The sequence below is a fragment of the Pseudophryne corroboree genome, chromosome 3 (assembly GCF_028390025.1).
Source record: "Pseudophryne corroboree isolate aPseCor3 chromosome 3, aPseCor3.hap2, whole genome shotgun sequence".
NCBI classification, from domain to species: domain Eukaryota; kingdom Metazoa; phylum Chordata; class Amphibia; order Anura; family Myobatrachidae; genus Pseudophryne; species Pseudophryne corroboree.
In genome coordinates, this window is record NC_086446.1 from 78,040,839 (window position 1) to 78,055,078 (window position 14,240).

At 49.5% G+C, this 14,240-nt stretch overlaps 1 pseudogene; it reads left to right on the forward strand.

Annotated features, from left to right (window-relative positions):
• LOC135057182 (oocyte zinc finger protein XlCOF7.1-like) overlaps positions 1 to 14,240 on the forward strand; it is a 156,130-nt pseudogene that overhangs the window by 13,465 nt on the left and 128,425 nt on the right.

The following is a 14,240-nucleotide window of genomic DNA, read 5'->3' on the forward strand; positions in this document are numbered from 1 at the left end:
GTGTTTCCCAGCGCGCCCTAACCTCTGGCGGGAAAGGGTATAAAGCCAATAACTTCTTTGAAATTAGCATTTTTTTATCGGGGGCAACCCACGCTTCATCACACACCTCATTTAATTCTTCTGATTCAGGAAAAACTATAGGTAGTTTTTTCACACCCCACATAATACCCTGTTTAGTGGTACCTGTAGTATCAGCTATATGTAACGCCTCCTTCATTGCCAAAATCATATAACGTGTGGCCCTACTGGAAAATACGGTTGATTCGTCACCGTCACCACTGGAATCAGTGCCTGTGTCTGGGTCTGTGTCGACCGACTGAGGCAAAGGGCGTTTTACAGCCCCTGACGGTGTTTGAGGCGCCTGGACAGGCACTAATTGATTGTCCGGCCGTCTCATGTCGTCAAACGACTGCTTTAGCGTGTTGACACTATCCCGTAATTCCATAAATAAAGGCATCCATTCTGGTGTCGACCCCCTAGGAGGTGACATCCCCATATTTGGCAATTGCTCCGCCTCCACACCAATATCGTCCTCATACATGTCGACACACGCGTACCGACACACAGCAGACACACAGGGAATGCTCTAAACGAAGACAGGACCCCACTAGCCCTTTGGGGAGACAGAGGGAGAGTCTGCCAGCACACACCAAAAGCGCTATATATGACAGGGATAGCCTTATAATAAGTGCTCCCTATATAGCTGCTTTAAATATATATAATGTCACAATTTTGCCCCCCCTCTCTTGTTTTACCCTGTTTCTGTAGTGCAGTGCAGGGGAGAGACTGGGAGCCTTCCTGACCAGCGGAGCTGTGAGAGGAAAATGGCGCCGTGTGCTGAGGAGATAGGCCCCGCCCCTTTTTCGGCGGGCTCGTCTCCCGCTCTTCAATGGATTCAGGCAGGGGTTAAATATCTCCATATAGCCCCCGGAGGCTATATGTGAGGTATTTTATGCCTAAAAAAGGTTTCTCATTGCTGCCCAGGGCGCCCCCCCCCAGCGCCCTGCACCCTCAGTGACTGCCGTGTGAAGTGTGCTGGGAGCAATGGCGCACAGCTGCAGTGCTGTGCGCTACCTTAAGAAGACTGAGGAGTCTTCTGCCGCCGATTCTGGACCATCTTCTGTCTTCAGCATCTGCAAGGGGGCCGGCGGCGCGGCTCCGGTGACCCATCCAGGCTGTACCTGTGATCGTCCCTCTGGAGCTTGATGTCCAGTAGCCAAGAAGCCAATCCATCCTGCACGCAGGTGAGTTGACTCCTTCTCCCCTAAGTCCCTCGCTGCAGTGATCCTGTTGCCAGCAGGAATCACTGTAAAATAAAAAACCTAGCTAAACTTTTTCTAAGCAGCTCTTTAGGAGAGCCACCTAGATTGCACCCTTCTCGGCCGGGCACAAAAACCTAACTGAGGCTTGGAGGAGGGTCATAGGGGGAGGAGCCAGTACACACCACATGGTTAAAAGCTTTACTTTTTGTGCCCTGTCTCCTGCGGAGCCGCTATTCCCCATGGTCCTTTCAGGAACCCCAGCATCCACTAGGACGATAGAGAAAAGTACCTTACGTGGAAGACCGTCACACTGTTGGCCTTGGCTTCAGCAAGAAGTGTGTCGGAGCTGCCTTATAAGAGCCCCTACTTAATTTTTCATGAGGACAGAGCTGAACTCAGGACTCGTCAGCAATTTCTTCCTAAGGTGGTGTCCGTGTTTCACATCAATCAACCTATTGTGGTTCCGGCTGTTACAGACACCTCTGCTACTTCAAAGTCTTTGGATGTTGTAAGGGCTTTGAAGGTCTATGTGAAGAGAACAGCTCGTCCCAGAAAATCGAACACGCTGGATCAGGCTCACTATCCAACATGCTTATTCCACGGCTGGTTTGCCGATTCCGAAATCTGTACAGGCCCACTCTACAAGCTTGGTGGGTTCCCCTTGGGCGGCTGCCCCGGGTGTCTTGGCTTTACAGCTCTGCCGAGCAGCTATTTGGTCGGGTTCGAACACGTTTGCTAAGGTTTACAAGTTCGATAATTTGGCCTCTGAGGACCTTCAGTTTGGTCAATCAGTTCTGCAGGAACCTCAGCACGCTCCCACCCAGTTTGGGAGCTTTGGTACTTCCCCATGGTACTAAATGGATTCCCAGTATCCACTAGGACGTAAGAGAAAATAGGATTTTCATTACTTACCGGCAAATCCTTTTCTCGTAGTCCGTAAGGGATACATGGCGCCCGCCCAGTGCTTCGTTCTTCCTGCTCTGTTACTTGGTTCAGTAATGTTGTTTGGTTCAGGTGTTGCTGTCCCTGTTTGCAAGTTTGGTCAGCGTGGCTTTCCTTTTTGTTTTGGTTGTGCTGGTTCGAAATCTCACCACTTTCCTTTTCTATATCCTTCTCTCAAAGTATGTCCGTCTCCACAGGCACAGTTTCCTAGACTGAGTCTGGTGGGAGGGGCATAGAGGCAGGAGCCAGCACACACAATCAAACTTCTATAATGCCCATAGCTCCTAGTGGACCTGTTTATACCCCATGGTACTAAATGGATTCCCAATATCCCCTACGGACTATGAGAAAAGGATTTACCGGTAGGTAATTCAAATCCTATTATTTAATATTACAAATACATATACATTTATTAATATTAGATATCAGGATACCCATTCAGCATTGGAGGAGATGCTGAACCCTTTCTTAGTATATGTAGTCCTCCCTGCTGATCTAAATATACTTTATGGGGGGATTCAATTCAAGTCAGAACTGCCGTCTTGTCGGAAAGTCGTCAGTTTCCGACTTTTTTAGGTATTATATGAAAGGATTAGTGCTGTAAGGAGAGGAAAAATGTAATTTTATAAATCTAACCACTATTCATTTTTCCCAACAGAACTACAAAAAAATGAATCTCCTGATATTAAAGAGGAACCAGTTTCATGTGATGAAGGAGACCTCACGGACACGTATACACCCTCAGATCATGCACAGTATACAGCTAATAGTAAGGAGGAAGTGGTCTCATGTGAGGGAGGAGACCTCACGGACACTGACATATATACACCCACAGATCATACACTGTATACATTTACTCATGTTAAGGAGGAACCATCCTCATATGACAGAGGAGACCTCACACACACTGACATGTATACACCCACAGATCATACACTGTATGCAGCTACTCATGTTAAGGAGGAACCAGTCTCTTGTGATGGAGGAGACCTCACAGACACTGACATGTATACACCCACAGGTCATACACAGTATATAGCTACTCGTATTATGGAGGATCCAGTCTCTTATGACGGAGGAGACCTCACAGACGCTGACATGTATACACCCACAGGTCATACACAGTATACGTCTGCTCATATTATGGAGGAACCAGTCTCATGCGATGAAGGAGACCTCACACACACTGACCTGTATACACCCACAGATCATACAAAATATACAGTTGATCACACTGAGGAGGAATCAGAATATACTTCCATTAATGACAAACAAGGCATTAGCAAACATCAGAGGAAAAAGGGAAGCAGCGGCATTGCAAACAAATCCTGGTCCTGCTCAGAATGTGGGAAATGTTTTATGCATCATTCATCACTTGATAAACATCAGAGAATACACACAGGAGAGAGGCTGCATCCTTGCTCAGAGTGTGGAAAACTTTTCATCAGTAGTTCAGAGCTTGTTAGACATCAAAGAATCCACACAGGAGATAACCCGTACCCCTGCTCCGAGTGTGGGAAATCTTTTAATCAGAAATCGTATCTTGTGCAACATCAGCGAATGCACACAGGGGAGAAACCATTTCCCTGCTCTGAGTGTGGGAAATGTTTTATCAGCCAATCAAGGCTTAATGGGCATTGGAGGAGTCACACAGGAGAGAGACCGTATTCTTGCTCCGAATGTGGGAAATGTTTTACAGCTAGCAGGGCCCTTGTTGAGCATCAGAGGAATCACACAGGAGAGAAGCCATACTCTTGTTCTGATTGTGGGAAATCTTACGCCAGTAAAAACAGTCTCCATAGGCATCAGAGATATCACTCACAAGAAAGATCCGTTCCTTGCTCTGAGTGTGGGAAATGTTTTCGATGTAATTCAGAACTTGTCCAACATCAGAGAATCCACACAGGAGAGAGGCCCTACCACTGCTCTGAATGTGGGAAATGTTTTTCATCTAGCAGGGCCCTTGCTGAGCATCAGAGGATTCACACAGGAGAGAAGCCATACTGCTGCTCTGAGTGTGGGAAATGCTTTAAAGATATGTCAAATTTTACTGTACATCAGAGAGTCCACACTGGAGAAAGACCCTACTCCTGCTCTGAATGTGGGAAATGTTTCACATGTAATTCCGATCTTGTAAAACATCAGAGAATCCACACAGGAGAGAGGCCCTACTCCTGCTCTGAGTGTGGGAAATGTTTTACGGCTCTGTTCTATCTTACTGTACATCAGAGGGTCCACACCGGAGAGAGGCCTTGCTGCTGCTCCGAGTGTGGGAAATGTTTTGCATATAATTCAGATCTTACGAAACATCAGAGAATCCACACTGGAGATAAGCCTTTACTCCTGCTCTGAGTGTGAGAAATGTTTTACAGCTATGTCATATCTTACTGTACATCAGAGAGTCCACACCGGAGAAAAGCCATACCCTTGCCTCGAAGTGAGGTAAACGGTTTGCATTGTATTCGCAGCTTGGTGTTCATCAGAGAAGTCATACAAGGGTCATTCCATGTCAATTCAACCAGTCATGTCCGCCACCCATCTCCAGATTTTTATGAAATTTTTTTAGTTAAGAGAGGATGTCTCGACAGTCTAACAATTAGTTTATTAAATATTGATTTTTCAATTTATTAAATTATTTACTAATCTCGGTTTCTTTATCCAGTTTATTTAAGTTATGATGGATCATTATTAAGGGATCATCACAAAATTTGCACCCCTGAGGTAACTCTTCCTCCTGAATCCAAAAATCCAAACCAATTAACTTTACCTGCCTTACGTTTCTAGTTACGGGAAACATGCACGTTTTTCGAAGATACTTAAAAATGTTAGGTTCAATCAACACTAGAATATCCCAATTTTTTTTTAGGTGCTTAACAAAGATATACGTTACTACCACACAAAAAATCAGCATGGTACTGTTTCATAGTGGAGAAAAAAAAATCATGAGTCCATAACTTTTAAGTTGAGTCATCAGTCAAATTATCTTTCCCTTGTTTGGAACCTGTTGTAACAGTCTGTAATTTTCCTTAAAGTGTCAGCAGACAGTGCCTTCTAGTATTTCCTTGGATAATGGGCACTTCCGTTACACAGGGAACGTGAATAAAAGGAACAAAACACTGAAGGCCAGGACAACACATTTGTTGATTGGTTTTGTTTCATGAAGTGTATAATCTCATCTTGTTTGTCCTCATTACATTGAATAATATACCCACTGTACCAGATGTTATTGTACACTGCTGCTATGTATGTTCCAGGTTGCAGATCACTTTTGTCTACATTTTTTGTGACTGTGGTCATAGTGACACTAAAGGGTTTATGCAATTAGCCCCGGTAAATTAACGCAGCTAATTGTCCTGCCGGGGGCTATCCAATTACCCCCGTAAAGCCGCTGCTCATGCCGGCTTATCAAGGATTTTGTTTCACCTGCCTCAGGCATGTCACTGACCTAGATTGGGGGTGTTGTGAACTCGGGGGTTCTTCTGATGGTTGGGAAGAGGAACCACAGTTGGGTCGGAACAGGGATGGCCTGATATAGGTTTTCCTCATACAGGACTCTGACAGTAAGGCTTGGTGAAAATATTGAAGAACTTTATTGCAGGAAGGGAGCAACACAATGTCACATAGCAGAAAGGGAACTTATGGGGGAATGTCCAGGCCTATAGAAGAACTTGTAAACGATGTTAAAGATGCTAATAAATGAAGTACTTGTGAGTGATGGTGAAAGACACTGAGAACGATGTTTAAAAGATGCTGATGATTAAAGAGCTTGTGAGCGATGTTAAAAGATACTGGTGACTGAAGAACTTGTGAGCGATGTTTTTAAAGACACATGATTTCAAGTACTTGTGAACGGTGTTTAAAGACGCTGATGATTTGTAGAACTTGAGAGCGGTGTTTAAAGACACTGATGATTTGTAGAACTTGAGAGCGGTGTTTAAAGACACTGATGACTTGTAGAACTTGAGCGGTGTTTAAAGACACTGATGATTTGTAGAACTTGAGAGCGGTGTTTAGCCCGCAGCCCACGCTGACTCCAAGGAGCACTGGTGACTGGACCGCAGAGGAACACACCAGCCGCTGGGAACGCTGGAAACTATGCAGCAACTGACACCTGGAAATGCCAGAGACACTGGAGTACAACTGCAGAGAGACTCGCCGGGAACAAGAGCACTGGCATCCACTTCAGGGGAAAAGACGATACTCAGGCGCCGAGGCTCTGCCCGGCGTCTGACTTTGAATCTCCCGCCTCCGCTGGATTGGCGAAACAGTCTGATGACGTCACCTGCTCCCCGCCCACGTGATGCCGGGTGTCATGGCGGCGCCCCTGCCCCGGGGAACCGCGCCAGCCAGACTCCGGAGCACGTGGACCACCGAAGGCGGAGGCCGCAACACAGACCAGCAGGCACGCAGGGGTAAGCGCGGCGAACGCCGCCTCTGGCGTGTGACAAGGCAGGCAAACCAAATACAAGGAAACAGGGGTTTCACTGAACCTGTGTGTTTTTGGGAGATAATAATATTTTTTTTTTTACAGGTGATCAAGTGGATAGCTTGTGAAAAATCACCCGAGGTATTTTCACCTGTAATTGGATATCCCTCAAACTGGCTCCTGTGGGTGTGGGATGATATAAGAGTGTCTAGTTAGACAGTCAATAGCCACCACGTTAGACAGACATTAGGTCGTCAAGGTCAAAAGGTTGACCTGAAAATGGCCGACAAAAAAGTAGACACCATTTTTTATTTTATTTTTTTTATTTTTGTTTGTGGATAGTTTTGTCATCTGGGACCCCCAATGGTAGAAAGGCATTCGCTCGCCACGATTCAGGCTCGCCACAAGGTATATAATGAACTCTATGCCGACACGGATAGAGAAGGTATGAAATAGTCCAAAAACATAATTTTTTTTTAACAAAAATGGTCTACCCTTTTTTTGTGTCGACCATTTTCATGTCGACCGTTTGACCCTGTCTGTCTAACATGTGGTGTCTTATCTATTGACTAACTAGACACTGTCATCTGGATACCGGTTCCTGCTCTCTTTATTTCGTCTGATGATCGGAATATGTGTAGTTCATCATAACGAATATGCAGGAATTGGTGATGAGCAAGTGTTCCTACCAGTATTTGCTCTTTCTAGATGGCTATACAGCTTAGTTTTGCAGTCTTGTATTTCATTTTGTGACCTGCAGAAAAATGTTATGCCATGTATCTTTTTCAACCCAGCTGTAAAGGTCCAAAGGTGTCAAGATGTGATTGTCATGACTAAGGTTTTTGTGAACCCGGTGCTAGCGAAGTCTGCGCGGGCGACTGGAGGACTACACGAATACCACCACTGACCTGGTTTTGGAAGTGTTGTGGACTCGGGGTCTCTTCCGGTGACTGGGAAGAGGAACCGCGGCAGAGATGGCCGAATCCAAGTTCTCCTCATGCAGGATGAGGTCGGCAGACAGGAAGCACGTGTGGGCGCTGAAGGTCTCCTGAAAGACAGAACTGGAAAGGCGCTGATGAATCAGTGAAGAATAACAGGTACAACTGTGCTAAAGGGCACGGGGTGCTTGGGGACACTGAGGTGCTTGGAGACACTGAGGTGCTTGGAGACACTGAGGTGCTTGGAGACACTGAGGTGCTTGGAGACACTGAGGTACTTGGAGACACTGAGGTACGTAGAGGCACTGAGGTGCGTAGAGGCACTGAGGTGCGTAGAGGCACTGAGGTGCGTAGAGGCACTGAGGTGCGTAGAGGCACTGAGGTGCGTAGAGACACTGGGGTGCGTAGAGACACTGGAGTGCGTAGAGACACTGGGGTGCTGAGGCACGGAGGCACGGAGGTGCTGGAAGCACGGAGGTACTGAGGCACGGAGGTACGGAGGCACGGAGGTGCTGAGTCACGGAGATGCTGGAAGCACGGAGGCACGGAGGTGCTGGAAGCACGGAGGTACTGAGGCACGGAGGTGCTGAGGCACGGAGATGCTGAGTCACGGAGGTGCTGGAAGCACGGAGGCACGGAGGTGCTGGAAGCACGGAGGTACGGAGGCACGGAGGTCCTGAGGCACGGAGGTACTGAGGTGCTGAGGCACGGAGATGCTGAGTCACGGAGGTGCTGGAAGCACGGAGGCACGGAGGTGCTGGAAGCACGGAGGTACTGAGGCACGGAGGCACGGAGGTCCTGAGGCACGGAGGTACTGAGGTGCTGAGGCACGGAGATGCTGAGTCACGGAGGTGCTGGAAGCACGGAGGTACTGAGGCACGGAGGCACGGAGGTCCTGAGGCACGGAGGTACTGAGGTGCTGAGGCACGGAGATGCTGAGTCACGGAGGTGCTGGAAGCACGGAGGTGTTGGAAGCACGGAGGTACTGAGGTGTTGGAAGCACGGAAGTACTGAGCTCTGGAGATCCCAACTACAACAGTAGTAAAACTGAAACACGACAGCTGTGGTTTTCAGTGGAGAACATGGAATTCAGTACTGTGCCTTTAAGACGAAACATTGCAGCTGTGCCTTTACATTGAGACTCAGGGAAATGGTGAAATCAAATGGCAACACACAAGTAACCATACAGGAACAAGGGAACAGAGTTTCCACAGGAACTTAGGTACAATGGTTACCTTAAGGGAGCTCAGCATAAAGACTCTCACAAGGCTGTATGTGACACGAGGAAATGGCCCAGATTCCAACTCAGCCTCCTGATTTATACTTCCTGGTCCTTGATGATTGGTGGGCAGGATTAGGTGATGTCACTGTCATGTGACTACTCTAGCCAAGGCTGTGATGTAGAATGAGGCCTAGCAGGCCAAGAGAACACTGAAGCCTGGACTTCTGCAAAACACAGGATGCTTGCTTTTAGATTACTGAATTCAGCCTCACACAGGAGATCACCACAGGTGGAGCTGATTACCTCTCAGGCAGAGAACTCAGGAAACTCAGTGCTGACAAGCTGTTTAACTCCGTGAGTGAAAAGACACAGGATCCAGGACAGAAAGCAGGGGTAAGTCACCAAATATGAGAATTACAGTCAGGATTGTGACAGTATCCCCCTCTTCGAGGGTGGACTCCGGACACCCATCCAATCTTAGGGGAACTTGAGAAATTCATACAGAAGAATTTAGGACCTTTGTTGATGCCTCTTCTTCTTATGGGAACGTTTGGTTTTGACCAAGGACCGCGGGATCTCCTGTAAAGAAAAACCTTCCTTAGAAAACATGGGGGCTCCCAAGAAAGGAGTAGCATCATGGACTGGATCAAATTCAGAGTCTGAGTCCAAGTCTAATGGAAGATATGAATCTCCCATAGATACACAGTTTGCAGATGAAAATGAGGTGCACTGGAGATTTAAATTCTCTGGGCTAGGAGAGACTCCAACATGAGCAATTTTAATGGTCGGATTCTTACTGAAGGAGATTCTTAGATTATCCCTGGGAGGACAGCACAAACTTCCTTCTGCATTCCCTTTAGAGCCTGATTTCTTTACCGAGTCAGATTCCATAGGTTTAGGACCAAATTCTTTAACCACAGCATTACTAAAATTCTGTAAGTCATGGAACACAGGATCATTACTCTCAAAAAGCATGTTGGCCCACTCCAAAGCTCTTCCTCTGAATGCCAGGAACAGATATCGAGTAACGTTGGAAGGAGTTACTGCACCTGAAGGATCAGACTCCATCCGAGACAGAAATTGTTCAACCAAAGCGGCATATTGCAGTAAATCTCCATCGAAGTAAATAGGTGGTAAACCATCAGACGAAAGCTTAGAGGCTGAAACTGGAGAAATCTTTGACTGGACGAGTAGGACTGGATTGGATCCGGGGATGCTTGAATTGGCTGGAACCAAAGGAGACTGACCAGGCTGGTCCTGGAGTAACACTGGACCGGCTGGAACCGGAACGAACTGACCAGGCGGAGCCTGGAGTATTGCTGGACCGGCTGGAACCGGAACGGACTGGCCAAGCTGGGCCTGGAGTATTGCTGGACCGGCTGGAACCGGGACGGACTGACCAGGCTGGGCCTGGAGTATTGCTGGACCGGCTGGAACCGGGACGGACTGAGTCCTTTCTTCACGGGGCTGAACCAAGGCAGGAGCCCCCACTTCACGGGGCTGGGCTGAGGCAAGAGCCCCCACTTCACGGGGCTGGGCTGAGGCAAGAGCCCCCACTTCAAGGGGCTGGGCTGAGGCAAGAGCCCCCACTTCAAGGGGCTGGGCTGAGGCAAGAGCCCCCACTTCAAGGGGCTGGGCTGAGGCAAGAGCCCTCTCTTCACGGGGCTGGTCTGCGCTCTGAAGGCTCTCTGGCTGGGCAGCGCTCTGAAGGCTCTCTGGCTGGGCAGCGCTCTGAAGGCTCTCTGGCTGGGCAGCGCTCTGAAGGCTCTCTGGCTGGGCAGCGCTCTGAAGGCTCTCTGGCTGGGCAGCGCTCTGAAGGCTCTCTGGCTGGGCAGCGCTCTGAAGGCTCTCTGGCTGGGCAGCACTCTGTAGACCCTCTGGCTCTGGACCCTCGGATCCCCTTCCTGGGGCTGTACCCTCGGAACCCCCTCCTGGGGCTGGACCCTCTGAAGAACCCCCTCCTGGGGCTGGACGCTCTGAACCCCTCACTGGGGCTGGACGCTCTGAACCCCTCACTGGGGCTGGACGCTCTGAAGAACCCCTTCTTGGGGCTGGACACTCTGAAGAACCCCTTCTTGGGGCTGGACACTCTGAAGACGCCCCCCCTGGGGCTGAAGACACGGACGCCCCCCCTGGGGCTGGACACTCTGAAGACGCCCCTCCTGGGGCTGAAGACACGGACGCCCCCCCTGGGGCTGGACACTCTGAAGACGCCCCTCCTGGGGCTAGACACTTTGAAGACGCCCCTCCTGGGGCTGGACACTTTGAAGACGCCCCTCCTGGGGCTGGACACTTTGAAGACGCCCCTCCTGGGGCTAGACACTCTGAAGACGCCCCTCCTGGGGCTGGACACTCTGAAGACGCCCCTCCTGGGGCTGAAGACACGGACGCCCCCCCTGGGGCTGGACACTCTGACTCCTCTGTGACTCTAAATGGCTTGAATATTCTTCTCTGGACACCCAACTTGGGATAAGGTCTTTTAATCACCGGACCCCAGTCATAAATTTGAGTCTCTTTCCGAGTAGCCATCTTGATACCCCCGTCAGCAGTAGCAGGATCGGCTACTGTGGATGACTTGTAGACATGAGCACTGTGATACTGCGATTTGTCACCATTCCCTGGCTTGCGAAGAATGCAGTCTTTAACAAAATGACCAGAATTTCCACAGTAAAGACAGAGATGTAGCTCCTTACGCCGCTGACGTTCAGCTTCAGAGAGCTTGGGCCGTGGATAGCTCTGATGAAAAACTTTCCCTTGCGCAGAGGAAGAGACTCCATTAACTGGATGGGACAAAACAGGATCAACAACGTTGGTAGTATTCCTGAGGAGATCAGGCATCACAGAGAGAATACTAGGCAAAAGTTCTTGTAACTGTAGTAACATCTGGTAGAAAATCTGCAGTTGGTCAGGAGTCTTAGAGCAGAAGGTCATAGAATCTCTGGAGGACGAATTCCGCTGCAGACACTGTGCCAATCGATGCTGAGTCGACTCCAGACCTTCCAAGCGTCCTGCAATATTGCTTAGGAGGTCATGCGTCAGACTAACACTTTCGGCCGGGTCCATGTGGCCATTTCCTACTGTCATGACTAAGGTTTTTGTGAACCCGGTGCTAGCGAAGTCTGCGCGGGCGACTGGAGGACTACACGAATACCACCACTGACCTGGTTTTGGAAGTGTTGTGGACTCGGGGTCTCTTCCGGTGACTGGGAAGAGGAACCGCGGCAGAGATGGCCGAATCCAAGTTCTCCTCATGCAGGATGAGGTCGGCAGACAGGAAGCACGTGTGGGCGCTGAAGGTCTCCTGAAAGACAGAACTGGAAAGGCGCTGATGAATCAGTGAAGAATAACAGGTACAACTGTGCTAAAGGGCACGGGGTGCTTGGGGACACTGAGGTGCTTGGAGACACTGAGGTGCTTGGAGACACTGAGGTGCTTGGAGACACTGAGGTGCTTGGAGACACTGAGGTACTTGGAGACACTGAGGTACTTGGAGACACTGAGGTACGTAGAGGCACTGAGGTGCGTAGAGGCACTGAGGTGCGTAGAGGCACTGAGGTGCGTAGAGGCACTGAGGTGCGTAGAGGCACTGAGGTGCGTAGAGACACTGGGGTGCGTAGAGACACTGGAGTGCGTAGAGACACTGGGGTGCTGAGGCACGGAGGCACGGAGGTGCTGGAAGCACGGAGGTACTGAGGCACGGAGGTGCTGAGGCACGGAGGCACGGAGGTGCTGAGGCACGGAGATGCTGAGTCACGGAGATGCTGGAAGCACGGAGGCACGGAGGTGCTGGAAGCACGGAGGTACTGAGGCACGGAGGTGCTGAGGCACGGAGATGCTGAGTCACGGAGGTGCTGGAAGCACGGAGGCACGGAGGTGCTGGAAGCACGGAGGTACGGAGGCACGGAGGTCCTGAGGCACGGAGGTACTGAGGTGCTGAGGCACGGAGATGCTGAGTCACGGAGGTGCTGGAAGCACGGAGGCACGGAGGTGCTGGAAGCACGGAGGTACTGAGGCACGGAGGCACGGAGGTCCTGAGGCACGGAGGTACTGAGGTGCTGAGGCACGGAGATGCTGAGTCACGGAGGTGCTGGAAGCACGGAGGCACGGAGGTGCTGGAAGCACGGAGGTACTGAGGCACGGAGGTCCTGAGGCACGGAGGTACTGAGGTGCTGAGGCACGGAGATGCTGAGTCACGGAGGTGCTGGAAGCACGGAGGTGTTGGAAGCACGGAGGTACTGAGGTGTTGGAAGCACGGAAGTACTGAGCTCTGGAGATCCCAACTACAACAGTAGTAAAACTGAAACACGACAGCTGTGGTTTTCAGTGGAGAACATGGAATTCAGTACTGTGCCTTTAAGACGAAACATTGCAGCTGTGCCTTTACATTGAGACTCAGGGAAATGGTGAAATCAAATGGCAACACACAAGTAACCATACAGGAACAAGGGAACAGAGTTTCCACAGGAACTTAGGTACAATGGTTACCTTAAGGGAGCTCAGCATAAAGACTCTCACAAGGCTGTATGTGACACGAGGAAATGGCCCAGATTCCAACTCAGCCTCCTGATTTATACTTCCTGGTCCTTGATGATTGGTGGGCAGGATTAGGTGATGTCACTGTCATGTGACTACTCTAGCCAAGGCTGTGATGTAGAATGAGGCCTAGCAGGCCAAGAGAACACTGAAGCCTGGACTTCTGCAAAACACAGGATGCTTGCTTTTAGATTACTGAATTCAGCCTCACACAGGAGATCACCACAGGTGGAGCTGATTACCTCTCAGGCAGAGAACTCAGGAAACTCAGTGCTGACAAGCTGTTTAACTCCGTGAGTGAAAAGACACAGGATCCAGGACAGAAAGCAGGGGTAAGTCACCAAATATGAGAATTACAGTCAGGATTGTGACAGTGATGAGTTTCCACTGCTTGCAGTAGTTCTGCTAAGTGTGTCATAACCACGTAATGAAGGCATGCACAGTTATGGCTATATGGTCACAGGTATCGCTAATAACACACAGACTCAAACAGTTTTTAAAGTGTCATACAATCGTCTTGCCTAATAAAAAACAGATGTAGCCACGCTAATTGTTGCCTTGCGGGAAGTGTGTAATACATTTAAATCTTAACCGTCCCTCACCTCCCCCACTAGCTACTATTCGTGCACAAGAACTTGCTTCCTACTTCAAAGATAAGATTGATAAAATCCTAGATGAAATGGGATACTCTAACTCAGCCAGTGACCTGCTCAATTCCCTACATGAACCCTCTGGCACTTTCTCTTCAGTTGATCCCACAACTGAAGATGAAGTAGCAACACTCTTTTCTCTAACGTCCTAGTGGATGCTGGGACTCCGTCAGGACCATGGGGAATAGCGGGCTCCGCAGGAGACGGCACATCTAAATAAAGCTTTTAGGATCACATGGTGCGTACTGGCTCCTCCCCCTATGACCC